Here is a 13,603-nt window from a genome sequence, read left to right as displayed (position 1 = left end):
TATTACCGATTAATTATAATTTTATAAAGTTTAAATACTATTTATAATTGATATTTTTAATATTCATATTTAAATTTACATTATTCTTTAGTAAGACAATAGTTATATATTGAAAAAGTTCGCAATATTATAGTTGCTATGCAATATTTTTAATTGGATTCATTTCAGCAACATTTGTGGTAAAAATGAGTAAAATTTAAAATCAATGAAAATGATAGTTTATTTTTAATGTATATCTTATATTACCTTCATAAAATTCCATATATATTTTGTAAAATATCGAAGGGTAAACTTTCGGTGTGAACAAATAAGGTTATCAGTTACTAAATTTAGTGTAAAATTAGTGACTTCAACTGTCAAAAGATGTCATTCCAGACGCCTGTAGGCAGTGAAGGTCAGTCAAAGGTGATTTTCCAAGTTTCCAGAAAAGTCCAGCCACTTAATCAACACTTTTCCGTCGTTATACCGAATGTAAGTCCACTTCAAGTATATTAATTCATTATTACGTGAAATAAAGCAGTATATACAGTGATTGTAACAGGGAAAAAGGGCTTAAACAAAGGCCATAGTGTATTTTCATATAATTAGACTACCAAAGGGTATCCTACCCATTAAGCTAAATTGAAGATTTGTGTTTTTTAAAAAACATCTTGACCAAACAGAAATACCAGCCTGGGGTTCCCAGAGGGGTGTAGGCCCCACAAGGGGGGACAATTTGATTAAGGGGGCCAATGGGGGTAATTTGATTAAAATAATGGGGGTAATTTGATTAAGGGGGCCAATGGGGGTAATTTGATTAAGGGGGCCAATTCGAGAATGTTTAAACCATTTTAATGGCCTTTTAGGCTTCCCCACTTGAATATATAAGAATTATATATATTATATATACCACATGGGGCATCAGGATTTTAGAGGCATTTAGGTGGGGCATGGCCAAAAAAAGGTTGGGAACCACCCTACCTAAACCCTTCATTTTAAACATTTCTACCTTAAACATTTACCCCTGCCATATGCATTTCTTACCCATGTGGACTAATACTGTAACTACCTATATAGTATTAGTGAAAATTCTGAGGAGGTCCTAATTAATTGGTAACGAAATGCCAGCTTAGCAAAATTATGGTTTTACATTAAATATATCCTATCACATTCTAGCATTTCAAAACCCACTGAAAATAAATAAAAAAAAAAAATATAATAAAAAATGTCCACTCCAGTATACGATTAGGCCTGTTTTTCAAAGTAAAAATTTACTATAGTAAAATTTCACTTGAAACCATTATTGTATGATTTTCTTATGTTATTAAGTGCATTTTGAACATTTCTGTTTTTTTTTTTTTTTAGCAAATAAACAATTATAGACATTGGACCCCACCTTTAACCTATATCCTATAATTTGGGGAACCACAGTGGGAGAGGAAGGATTTTGGGTGGAAAAAAAAACACCAAATTTATTTAACCTAACCTAACCAAAGGGGCTGCATCCTTACCCTGCTGAGGTTGCACAGGGGTTCCTCCACCTAACTTAACCTAACCTAGGATGCCTGGTCTTTACCTACATTTAGACTCCCAAATGTACCTACTGTAACCTAGATCTACCTAACATAACCTGGGACACTGCAAATTAATGACAGTAAGGTTGTTACCAAACTAGCTGCACTTAACCTAACCTAACATAATGGACCAGTCCTGACCCTTTTGCATGTTATAGTTTGATAACATTCTGTAAACGTACGTTATTAGAATCAGAACTATCAGGTGCATTGATGTCTCCAAACAGGTCAGGATCTTCCCAGTATACTGAAGGCCACTGGGTATCAAACTGTGGAAGGTTAACCAGTGGTTCACAAACAATATTATTATGGGCGAAGGTGGGAACCTTCCAAGAAGGGACCTTTGAAATCATTAACCAGGAAATCACTAATCTTGCAGGTTTGACATTTAGTGAGCTTTTGTTCATCTTTTAATGAAGTTTGACTGTACACAGTATTCCTGGAGGTAGGTGAGTATCTATGTAAGGAGGATGAAATTTGGTATGCAAATTGACAGTTCAGCCAAAATGACCCTGAGAGCAATAGGCCTTAGAACACAACAGAATTAAAGGTGCCATGATTTTGAACTGAATCAATTTTTTCAAGCAATGCATGTTTTCTGAAATTCCCAATAATTTTTGAAACTTAGCAAGACAATTAATTAAGCTTCAGCATTTTTCCATGTACTCACTGCTCCAGGTAAAAGTAACATGATGATCCTGACACGTAAGACACCTTGACCAACAATGCACTCGCACAAAATCCAATCAGGAGCTAAACTCCTGTGACATTGTTAACATGAACATATAACTTAGATAAAATCTGAATAAGTAGCAACATTTGTTAAAAAAATTTTTGGTAGCAGTAAATTACGACAGATAGTATGACTTTCACACTAGGCATGTTCAGAAACTTAAGATCACAACATAAAAACTCCAGCCTTGGGTAATGGTTAAAACCCTTGTTCTTAAGTTGCCCTCATACACTACTGTATTACTTGGTATTTATAATTTACAATGCCAAGACTAGGTTAGGTGGAGGATCCAGGGGGTGGGGGAAAAAACTCCCTCAGCTAGGTAAATACTTGGCTGTCTAGTATGTAAAAGGCTAGTCATATAATTTTAAAACTACTTATTTGCAACAAAAATGTTAGAAACATTCTAAATACATTAAAATGGGACAGTCATGTTTAGATCTGGAACCCGTCTAGGGTTTAATTTAAAAATTTACCAGTTTTGCTATTTGTATATCCCACCAACATATGTACTGTATAGTCTACCATCTGTGAGGTTATGCATGTTTAGTAGTACAGTAGTATAAACTGTTAACAAAGCCAAATCAGTGGTGCTAAGGAAGCACTAGTGAGTTTTTCATTAGATATAAGTTTTTGCCTTCTAAAAATTGTAAAATTACTGGTACCTTTAAACTGTATTAATAAGTCAAGAAAAAATAGAGACAGGTAATATTGCTATTAAATTACAGTATGTGTGGATGCATTTTTATTAAAGTATTGTACAAACTGTTTTGATAAGGTTTCTCTTTTGTTTAACTTTATTTGACAATTTTGTGGGTGATAAACTATGTTACATATTTTGCAATTGGCAAATTGACCCTAACACTATGCCAGGTGGGGCATTTGCAGTGCCATAGTTTGTCTGATGGGGAATATCACAGTAATTGGTAATAGAATATATAAGCGTATTCATATTTTAATAAATTATTAGTAGTTATGACAGTTTACCCTGTAATTCATTTTCATCACAGTACCATGTCCCCTGCAGGCTTGTTACTGATGGGCAATAAATTAGTATATATAAAGCTGTGAAAAAAATGTCATTTGTACACAACATATGTTAACTGCATTTTAGGCAATGTATCTTTTCTGTTTGTGCCAGTGTCCGTGAGACTAATGCTTGCAAATTTGAGATGATTGATTGCTACACCAAAACCTCAGGTTCCTTTCATGTAATTATCCTGATTTTCTTCCCTGTTTTGCCTTACATTTTCATATGTACATATGCTGCAAGGTTGCAATAGTATGAGTTGACCTACTAAATCCATCTACAGGATATATCTTTTTGATAATTTTGCTAGCTTTTGTAAGAATACATAAAGATGGTACTGTACTATATAAAATTCTAATATACGGCATTAAACTATACCGAAAGGACTATGGATAATGATCATTTTGTTCTTTTGAGTTATGGGGGGAAGGGGTTTTGGTTCTGATGTTTGGATTCTGTTAGCTAGTTGCTGTTGGAGCTAGTATTGTTTTCATTTGTAATGTTAGGGAACAGTTGCCTTTGTTGGTTGACAGATGTTCCCAGTGCCATCGATTCAGTTTTATTGAATTCCTCTTTGGTAGGGCATACCACTTAATGTGCCGTGCTTGGCATAACGTAAATGATACTGAAGGGTTTTTGCACCATCCCTTCTCAGGCCCCAGGTGTGTCACTTTCAGTCTTTTGCTTGTCATCCTTTGTTCTATCCAACTGATGCCATCCTGCATTTCCAGCTCATTCCAAACAAATTCTTTAGGTTTAGCTCCCTGAGGTGTTTATAAATTCTGTTGATTTATATTATTCCAGAAAAATTCTCTGTGGTTTTTAAAATATAATAAATTAAATTAAAAATACTTTGACCCAGGATGTTTATTTGTTTCTCGACTGATAGCCTCATATGATTGCTTGCTTGCTTATGATTTAGATTACAAACTGAAATAAAGTCTGTACTCACTGCTGTTTATTTTGATGTTTAGTGTGCATTTCATTTAAAGATGACTGAAGTTTTCTACTTTTTCATTTCAGGTGTGTCATGTGGCAGCACGTGCCTGTATATGATATGAGGATGGAGTCCAACTAAATGTTCATTGATGTGTCACATTCTAGAGAATAAGGAAAAATACCTAAGGGTCTGGCTTATTTTGACAGAATATACATTGATTACAGAGTGAGTACTCTGAAAAGTAGCATTTTGTTTTGAAGTGTACTCTTCACTTCCCAAAAATCATGGACTTGAATAACCTTTGTGGAAAATGTAGACAAAATTGTCCAATTTTTTTACTGAATTTGGATTTTTTTTCACATGCATCTTGAGAAGTATGAAATATGAGTTGAGTATGGTATAAATGCTAGCTGAAGGCATTCCTTGAAGTTTAAGATAGGGTACTGTTTCTAGAGAATTCAAGGTCTTATCATTCCTGGATTGATTTTGACCTTATTTGCCAGCCATGTATTGTAGGATTTTCTTTCGTGAAATAATTTAGTTGTTTCAAATAAGTGTGTGTTTGTGGTATAGATTATTGGTGAAGAAGCCTGTGTAAGGAAATTTGAGAACTAGGAAGGGAAGAGTAGACAAGTACATGAAGTCTAGTACAGTATTACTTTCATGCATAGTACTGTAGTTTGAATCTGTCTTTTATATGGTAATAAAGTTATTCCCCAGTGAACACTTATTAAGAGAAGAAATCTGGGAGCAGTATGGTTTGCCCTTTTTTTTACAGGTGACAGATACTCTAAAAAGAGATACCATTATTTTATCAGATTGAGCTATGGATGAAAAACACACTCTAAAAAAAAGTTATTTTTTCAGAATTTTACATATTAGATGGAAACATATTACAATAACAGTTGTAGGATTGCTGCAATATTTTGTGGAAAACTGGACCAAAGAGAAATTATAATTTTTGGTAAAACTTGCTGTCTTTGAATGGAGCAGGTAGACCTTTCATATGTATTGTAGGTTGTCTATGGAATTACTTCAAGACCTTCCAGCAAGTTGAGATTAGTAGCATTTCTGTATAGTAATTGCAACAGGTTTTGTAGCTATTTTTTTAGTTTTCAGCTGTTCTTTATTCTTGTTTTTTAATGGACATGTTTATGGTACAGTAATTGCCCTGTTATGTATAAGAACTGTCACTGTCTGGCTCTTTGGTCATAATCTGGTGAATTAAGGTACATGCCTGGTGAATCTCATGTTCAGAGACAACTAGGTTTCACCTTTGGTATAGGCAGAGGCTCTTGATTTTCAAGGACTGATCTTAGGGGGATCTGACTTAAAGATTTGTGACACATTTGCATGAGAACACCAGCATCAGCAAAGCCACTTGCATCTGTTGGTAATTGAAATGGTAGTTATTAGTTACACATCACATGCAGTGCAGAATGCAAGAACTCTTCCAGTCATATGAGCATTTCAAATTAACGTTTTTGTCAGTCAAATGTCTCAGTTATTGCTCAGGATTGTGTAACACCCATGATACATTTTAGTGATTGTGTAGAAAATACTTTCTTGTATGAAGTGATCCCTCATCATGCAAATTGTGCAGTGCACTTATTATTTTTAAATATGGTAATTGTGACTGATCCTTGAGCCCATGACATCTCTGATGAAGAGCAGTAGCCATGAATAACAGTGACTCAAATGATTGTGTCTGTTAAGGACTTGGGAAGCTAACAGCTTATACAAGAAAGTCATTTGTTACAGGATAACTGTAATTGCCTACAAAGAAGTTGTATCATGCAAGCACAGCTGTTGTGTAAGACCTCTGTTAGGTTAAAAAACTAGAAGTTAGCCTTATAACTTAGAGAATTTGAGAATGGGCATTAGCCTTTGACATTAATGTAGCAAACACTCTGGTGACATATTACACTTTAAGTATTTGTTTCATTCATCTGGTTCCTAGATTCTGTTGGCATCTCCAGCAATGCTAATACAAAGAAAATTCTTCGTATTTATTATTTTATGGATGCCATTAAAAAGAGGAGGAGGAAGGTATAGTAGTTGAATTTTTTAATTTATTCTTGTAACCATTAGAAATATGGTGTTATTCTTGTCTGTTCCCTCTTAGGAAGGTTTGAAACAACGCATTACCATGAAACTCTGGCCCAGAACAATACAGGCAGTGTAGCCACATGAGAAAGAGACTACAGATCAGGGCTCCTCCTTGCAGTTCGGACATTTTACTCAGTCATTTGAGAAAAAAACCACTAAATTCTCCCTTCCAGTGAAGCAAATTACTATTCTCGTCTCTTTCGGTAGAAGTATAACAAAAGGTTTATGTATTCTGGGAATGGAAATATTTCAAACCTATTCTCCTTTGGTGTTAGAGCTATCTTTACACATTATTATGTTCAGGAAGCATTTTGGTTTAGGGTTCATGTTCAAATAGGTATTGACAGAAAATGAAAGTTGTGGTAATAGCATTTGTTGTTAGGTCAAGATTGTTTTTGGAACAGTAAACATTTTGTTGTCATTTTGTGTCCAAATTACAACAATGAATATACTGTATAATTGTCATTTCTTTTATTACAGGTTGCATGAAGATGATGTACTCTGCTGTTCTTCATCATCATCAGTGATGTTCAAGTTCCCTCCTGTAGCTCATTAATGCATAGAACATAAACTGAGACTAAAATAAGGCGTGTGCCTTACGTTATGGATTAAGCTTTGCTTTACATTCTAGTGCAGTATGCAGCTTGTAAATAACTGAAGGGCTGTTGTAATATGGAGAAGTATATGGACCTTGCTTAAATCCTGTACACGATTCTTGTAAAGATATTGGATTTAAAGCTTTCCATAAGGTTAGGTGGTCATTATTGTAAAAAATTCTTGAACAAGACCATTGCATCACACTGCTGTACTCATTGGGCCCCCCTCAGGGATTTGTTCTTAAATACAAATTATAAATGGAACAAAATCAAGAAGTTACGCAGCTAAATGAGAAGAGACCAGTTACAGTGTTGAAAAGCAGGCTTTCTAGTGGTATTAAATGTTCTCATTGGCATTCCTTTGACCCCAGCTGCATTGACTTTTTGCAGCCATTATCTTTGACTTCTTCTTACTTGGCTGTCCAACTACTTCAGCTTTGTCCTGTTATGTTTTCAGCTTTTTCCTTTTTTTTTCCCGTTTTACAATGTCTAATCTTTGTCGTTATTTAAGAATGCTAAGCCTTAACTTTTTTGAGGCAGACAGTTGTCCTTGTCTATTGGCCAACATTTATCTTGAAGAAACTAAAGCCAATTGCTTTTTATAAGGCTAATGGAAGCATAGTTATAATGTTTTCAAAATGAGACTGTAATCCCTTTATGTCTGTCCACCTGTGAATTGTTTAGACATAATGCTTGCCTTGCATATAAATTCTAAAAATCATATAGTCTCTGTGAAAGGATACAGTGGATATGGATAGATTAGCATTATGTCTCTGTAAAGCAACAGGTATTTCAGCGTCAGTACGATTTCGATCCATCTGATCTTTACTGTCGCCACCATTGATGTAACCTCAGGGTTTCAGTTTATGGATTTAGACTTGTTTTGAGTTCTTACCTTGCTGGTATGTCTTTCACTTTCTACAAAAATTACCATTTGTTTTTGTGCTATTCTGCTTGACATTTCACATGAATTGTTCAACCTCCCTCTGATCACACTCTTCATTCTTTGTTGTCTTAGTCTGTTGTTGAGCCTCAGTCCAAACAGTCTCCAAACAGGTACATTTGATTTGTACATTTGGTTTGCGGTCATCCACTGACCACTTCCTCCTGAATTTTTATTTTTGCCTTGACCACTTTCCAACTGGGTTTGCTGGTATTGATTTTTATCCTCTCTTTTCCTTTCTGATTTTCCATAGTGTGAACTTTTGTGAGATGTCCTCTGTCTGCTTTTGTTAATAACATCAGGTTGTGTTCATATAACTGCTCTTGGCGCCTGCCTTTTTTGTAATCCTTTTTAGTATTTGCCATTGCAGTGAATATAAGTAAAGGAACATGCATCAATCCTTGAGGGACTCCAACATTTATCTCAGATTTTTCAATCTAGTTGTTAACAATAATCTTTTGTATCATCACTTGTACAGTGAGTCTGTATGGTACCCCCTGCCTCTCTGAATACTGTACTCTGCAATCACACACCTTCAAGATTCTTGAATGTCGTGGATTCTTCTTTTTTCTTGGTACATTCCTTGGGATACCTCAGTATAAAGTTTGCGTGTTGATGAATTTCCTGTTGTGGAGCCAACCTGATGGTTATCAATTTTAACCCTGGCTCCTCCATGTTTTTGGGAACCTTTGGGAAAGGGAGTTCATTCTTATATAAACTTGGTACGAGGATAAAAGCAAAGATATGAATGAATACAGTCTAACATTCTTTAGGGATTCTTTGTTTTAATAGAACATGTGGTTAGGTTTTTACAGATTTTATTGGAGTAAGATAGTGAGTGTTAATGGCCAAAATACATTGCCCAGTTGTAATATAGGGACTGTCTTATGTTAATTGTATACTGAATGTTTCCAGTGTGAGTACTTTTACCATGCAATTGTTATTTTTGAGCCATGGAAGAAAAAAGAAAAGCACATTCCTTCATGGTTTTCTCTTTCATGATCATGAATCAGTGAATTTTACTACAGTTCATTCAGAAAATATGTAAAAGAAATTTTTGTATATCAAGTGTATTTTGAGTTTTATGTTTTTTTAATGGCTAAGTGTTTTACTGTTTGTTAAATAAACTATTTTGTAACTCTCTCTCTCTCTCTCTCTCTCTCTCTCTCTCTCTCTCTCTCTCTCTCTCTCTCTCTCTCTCTCTCTCTCTCTCTCTCTCTCTCTGGTAACTTCCACCTGTAGCAACTATGTCAATGTAAAGAAATCATTGATTTGCAAATACAATTTTTGCCAGTCTTCACAGGTCAGAGAAATTCGTTTCCAAATTTTATTTCTTGTGGACAATGAGGGAACCTCACAAGGGAGGGAAGCACAGTATGAATTACTCTTAACTTACAGCCATAATTTTACAAAGTTTTAATAAGTATGATTTTTCAGCTTTTTGTTGCTGAATGCAGCTATTAGCTTGCCTCAGGTATTCCTATTGTTTACACCAGTTATATTAAAGCTATCCCAGTCCTTCTTAACTAAATACTCCTTGTGTAACACTGTCTGAGTCACAGGTGCAACAACTTGACATCAGCCCTTTCCTTACCATTGACTTTTCTTGAACTTACCAGCAAGTACAAGGTCACCATTCTAGAAACACTCGTTCTTCCTTTCCCTCTTGCTGATTACGAATAGAAAGCAATCTTCTGCTGTAGGTGCTAGCAGCTACCAGGGGTGGGTCTCTTTGGTGAAGGTTTCAAGTCTACTAAACTTGAGGTCATTGGGAAAGCATGAATTGATTTGATATGCTGCTAAGACTGGCACAAAAGGCATTTGTAAAGCTATGAAGGTTATGCAGTCTGGAAGTTTGATTAGCTCTCTTTCTCTCTCTCTATTTTGTTTCATCAGTGTCATTTCTGTTTATCTTGTTTCATGTGTCTCATCTATTGTCTATCTTGCTTCATTGTAGTGTGATAAACACACAGGTAAAGAACCTCTCTCTCTCTCTCTCTCTCTCTCTCTTACTCTCTCTCTCTCTCTCTCTCTCTCTCTCTCTCTCTCTCTCTCTCTCTCTCTCTCTGAGTGCGAGAGTTTTAAGTGACTAGGAAGTTTGTTTAAAAGTTATGAGATAAAAAGTTAAGATAAAATAACAGGTTCTAAGATGGAAGATAACACGGTAGTGATGTTGAAATTAGATGACTTTTAGGAAGGGTTTGTAAAAGCATTTTTGTGTTCCAAGTAGCCTAAATGCTGGCTGCACCAAGTGGTGCCTTTGAGAGACTGCCTAGAACCTACGAATATAGGTAAAATGATCTATGTTAAAAAAAAAAAAGATTAACTGAAAAAGATACTTGATTACAGACAATTTTGGCCTTGTAGGCAATAATCACTTTTGTGACCTTCCATGGGGTCAGTGTGTTCTTTTAAGGTGAGGTTTACACATGCCTTGTTTTGTTTATGTTAATAAAAGCATGCCTTGTTATATATTCAGTATTCTTTAAGAAAACTATGTAGTGTATATAGTAAGGAAATAAAAACCATCAAATAACTGTACTCTCGTTTATTTAAATCCAAAAAATAATTTCAAAGATGGGTGTGGTTACTCGTAATAATGAAAAACAAAAACAAATTATTTTTCTTTTACCCCCTGGAGCCAGCATTGCAGTGCCCCAGAAGAGGGAGTGGCCTCAGCAGAAGGTATAACTAGTCACAGTCTTTGAAGCCGGCTCAAAGGGCTGCTTCCCAAGGTAACAGCTGGTTGCCGGGTTAGGAAAAACCTTGCATACTTCGCTTGTACCTCCCCAGATACATTCCAGTTTTCTATCATTGATGATGAATGTTAGACCCTGTCAAATGTCGAACTACTCATACACAGGAAGCTCAAAGAGGGTGTGTTAAATCTGAGACAAACCTCAGTTCACGTTCGGTCTTACGGCTTTGATTTCGTACTCAGGCCAGTGCTTGTCTGACACGGGGTGTCCAGTGAAACGAGACATGAAAGCACCGTATACTTTTGCTACCGGAATTTTGTCCCGAAGCTAAGCGGCAAAACATTGAACTCGTGATCCCCCTATAGGTAACACGTCAGAAAATATACGGGTGTCAACATGACATTTTGACATTCCCTGATTTCCGTTTTCACTGACTCTTCGAGTCTCCAAGTCTCCCTCTCGTCTTATAGAAAATGAGTCTTGTATTTAACCCTCATAGAAAATCGAGGTACAATAAGCAAGCGATACTAAACTATATTTCGAGCGCATAACTCATTTGTCATTGACTATTTACCTGATAGAATTCTTGTCTTAGAGCGGTGAAGGAAAATTTATTTGTAAAATACTTCTGATACGGCTATTATAACCTAATTTCCAGAGAGATTTATAAGGAGAATGGACTTGATTCTTTTTAAGTCAGTTGACTAAAATAACTTAGTATGGTTTAGGGGCTTCACATAGCCTGTTCTCTGTTATCTTCCAACATTTTGCCGTTAAATTTGATAACAAAATGCCTGTACCGGTGACAAAACTGAAGGTTATGTTCATAACGCCCTTACGAACATAATAAGATTTTGCCACGAGCACTGGCAAATTGATGCAAAATTAAATAAAATGCTAAATCACAACAGAAAATGAGCTGCTGTGACAACCCATCCGATGTAGAAATGCTCTATAGGAATGACTTCAAATTCCTTCGTTATTCTTCAAATTATTCCCATTTAATGGAATTTTTCAAAACTGAAGTAATCATTTCTCACTTGATAGTTTTGACATTAGATTCCGTTCTTTCAAATACCTCTCCTAACTTTAAATTTGATACCATGCATTTATTTGTAAAACATCAAGCTTCAATACAGAACTTTTTTTTTTACCAGTTAAATCATTGCAAGAATTTTTGAACTATGATCATTTACTCCTCAAACGTTTTAGAGCATTTTTGCTTGTTAATTTCGGTTTTACTGCATAATCACATTTATCTTAAAACTCGTATTTTAAGGCGTGGCCTATTAACATTTACAGGCACCAAGATATTTAATAATTAGGAGCTAAAACCGAGATTTTAAAATCAAAACTTTTCAAAGTTACAAGCACGACTTGGTGCCATTTGCAAAACACGGAACATTCATTTACATTCTCAAATGCCTCTCTGAACAAAACGATTAGAGGAATTGTACAAGTAAACCAAACTAAAGCCAATTAACTTTATTCCAAATAATTCAGCCTTAAGTCATCCTTCAGTCTTCGTCACAACAATATCAATCAATTACACCAAGACACACACAGTCCCCGCAAAAGCAGACGAGTGACCCAAACGCCTAACAAACCGTCTCAAGGCCGAACACCATTCAATGTACGTGATTGAGTCAGGTAAATGGTCGGAGACGTGCACGGCTAATATCCTCCTGGCCCATTCTTCCTCCCCCAGCAGGACAGCAGGTCGGACTAACGTCAGCCTTCACCGTACACGTGGACCACCAGGTTGCTTCCGGTTCTGTGGGATTTACATTACAAAAGCTCATCTCATTGCCGGGTAATTAGGGAGAATGTTCAGGATCTGATAGGAATATTTTTCTTTTGGTGTTTTGAAGTTAGGGTGTCTTCTCAAATCTATTAGCTTTCATTTTTTGCTAGACTGAAAAGCAGTTTCTTTATCACCAGAATGGGGCTACAAAACTATGCAGAGTTTCATTTTTGCTCATCAAATACGATACTATAAAATGGCCCATGTGACAAAAAACTGTCTACAAGTGAAAATAGCTGTTTAATATTGAACAAACATTAAAATTTCATTCTGCTCACTACAACAGGCATACACTCAAATTACTATTTCACATACTAACTAGAGCAGAGGTACAAGACACCAAAAATTTTAAGTTTGTATGAATCAACAGCAAAGGGTTGCAGAATGAACACGGCCCTTTGAAATGCGTACTGGTTAGGAAAAACTTCTTGAAAAATATACTGCTTTTAATTTAGACATTATCAAGACTTGTCTTTAAAATACTAACACTAAATTGCTGGCAATCTGTGTTTCGATAATTATTTTTTTGGTCAGTAATTTGGATACTCAATCTTGGCCTTTCCTCTCAAATATTTCAATAACAATCGCACACTTAAAATTAATAATGTAGTTTTACCGGATTTACATTTGTTACATTATGATGCTGTAAAGTATTACTGTAATCAGAAGGGTCTAATCATCAATTTGATGGATTTTTGTCGGCTAGTCAATATGGAATAGCCTATGCTTATTCCTGTTCCAGTGAATTGTTAAGCATTTCCTAGACCACTGAACTCCTAATTCTTGACAATGCAGCCAATTTTATGTTAAGAATACCCAAGAGAATACTAAAACTCTGTGCTTGTCAGCAATATCAGTAAAATTTCACTTAGAAAAGTGTGTTTCTAGGTGGAAAAAAAACTAGACTAACAACTTTTAGGTCAAAATACTCCCCATAACTGACATTTTCTGGGCTTAAAACTCTTGCCAGTTGATACACTAAGTAGGCAAAGATCTCATTCGAACTGACTCTCCCTAGATGAAAAATAAAATACATTTGGCAAAAAAACTTGCATGGCTGAAAAGCCCTTTCCAGCAAAATAAAATTACAAAAACACTCTTTAGGGAAATCTCCACTTTCTGGGCAAAATCAACTCTCCCAAAGTGGCTAACCTGTCGGCAAATAAACTCCACTTTCAGAGAAAAACAGAATTCAT

At 35.5% G+C, this 13,603-nt stretch overlaps 1 long non-coding RNA gene across 1 annotated transcript; it reads left to right on the top strand.

Annotated features, from left to right (window-relative positions):
* The first annotated feature begins 4,339 nt into the window (after positions 1-4,339).
* On the top strand, positions 4,340-10,441 carry LOC136832489 (uncharacterized). Its single transcript, XR_010851239.1, has 2 exons — positions 4,340-4,481; positions 6,846-10,441. It is a non-coding gene; the product is annotated as an uncharacterized lncRNA (long non-coding RNA).
* Positions 10,442-13,603: the final 3,162 nt, after the last annotated feature.

Source organism: Macrobrachium rosenbergii, chromosome 50 (genome assembly GCF_040412425.1).
Source record: "Macrobrachium rosenbergii isolate ZJJX-2024 chromosome 50, ASM4041242v1, whole genome shotgun sequence".
NCBI lineage: Eukaryota > Metazoa > Arthropoda > Malacostraca > Decapoda > Palaemonidae > Macrobrachium > Macrobrachium rosenbergii.
The sequence above is the reverse complement of the archived record's forward strand: the minus strand, read 5'-3'. Positions and strand labels throughout refer to the sequence as shown.